Here is a 1,122-nt window from a genome sequence, read left to right as displayed (position 1 = left end):
ATCTATCTATCTATCTATCTATCTATTTATCTATCTATCTATCTACCTATCTATCTACCTATCTATCTGCCTGTCTGTGTGTTTGTCTGTCTATCTATCTGTCGGTCTGTCTGTTTGTAACAGTTTCCTTGCTGTTCCATTCTTTTTTACACTCGACCTCTTTTATACCATCTTGTCTTTTCTTTTCCTGTGTCATCACCTCTCCTGTTGTCAGTTTTTTATATAAAATATTTTACTCTACACAGTGAAGAATTTGGTCATCTTTGAGGATTTTAGGCCGAGAGTAAATATTATCATTCAAGTCCTGTTCGGACTCAGATCTAGACCTCACGCTTTCGCTAAAAAGATCCCTGTTTAACATTTGCCCCTACCGTGATTTCGAATTCAACAAAAAGATAATTTTGTCAAACTAATCTAATCTATTCAAGGTCGTGATCTTCAAAACTATCAAACTGAGATTTTGAGCTGTAAAAAAAAATTCCCACCCAAAAAACCCTTTCAACACCCTCACCTTGTACGCTGTTCAATAACATGGAACAGAAACACGGTATGACCACATCTTTTATGTCAATGGCAATTAACGTGAATGCATGCCGAGCACACAATTATTGGTGTGAATTCGCAAGAAAAAAACACACAAAAAAACCGACTGCCCTAAGGGCTCTCATTACACCGCAAATACAATCAATACTATAGTGCAAACATTGAAGAAATATCTCCATCTGTCCACAGTGAAACCACAACCACATTAGGATGATGATTGCGTGTTATGCCAAGACCAATCTTAGACCATTGATTGTCATGGGCATATCCTATGCAAAATAACATCCAATGAAAATATTGAAAACCATAGTGTTTAGCTATACATGTACATATATAAACGTAATCTTTTAGATTTATATAATAAGTATTCTTACAGTATGGGTTAAGGAAAGCAGAAAATTCGTCTTTTTTCTCCAGACAGCATGTTCTTCTTTTATGGTGTTTATGTATGTCTATGTTTGTTTGTGTACGTGTGTGTGTGTCTGTCTGTCTGTCTGTCTGTCTGTCTGTCTCTGTGTCTGACTGTCTTTCCGTCTATCGCTCTCTCTCTCTTTCTCTCTCTCTCTCTCTCTCTCTCTC

Source organism: Aplysia californica, unplaced genomic scaffold, assembly GCF_000002075.1.
Source record: "Aplysia californica isolate F4 #8 unplaced genomic scaffold, AplCal3.0 scaffold00039, whole genome shotgun sequence".
Classification (NCBI taxonomy): Eukaryota; Metazoa; Mollusca; class Gastropoda; order Aplysiida; family Aplysiidae; genus Aplysia; species Aplysia californica.
Note: the sequence above shows the minus strand (reverse complement) of the source record.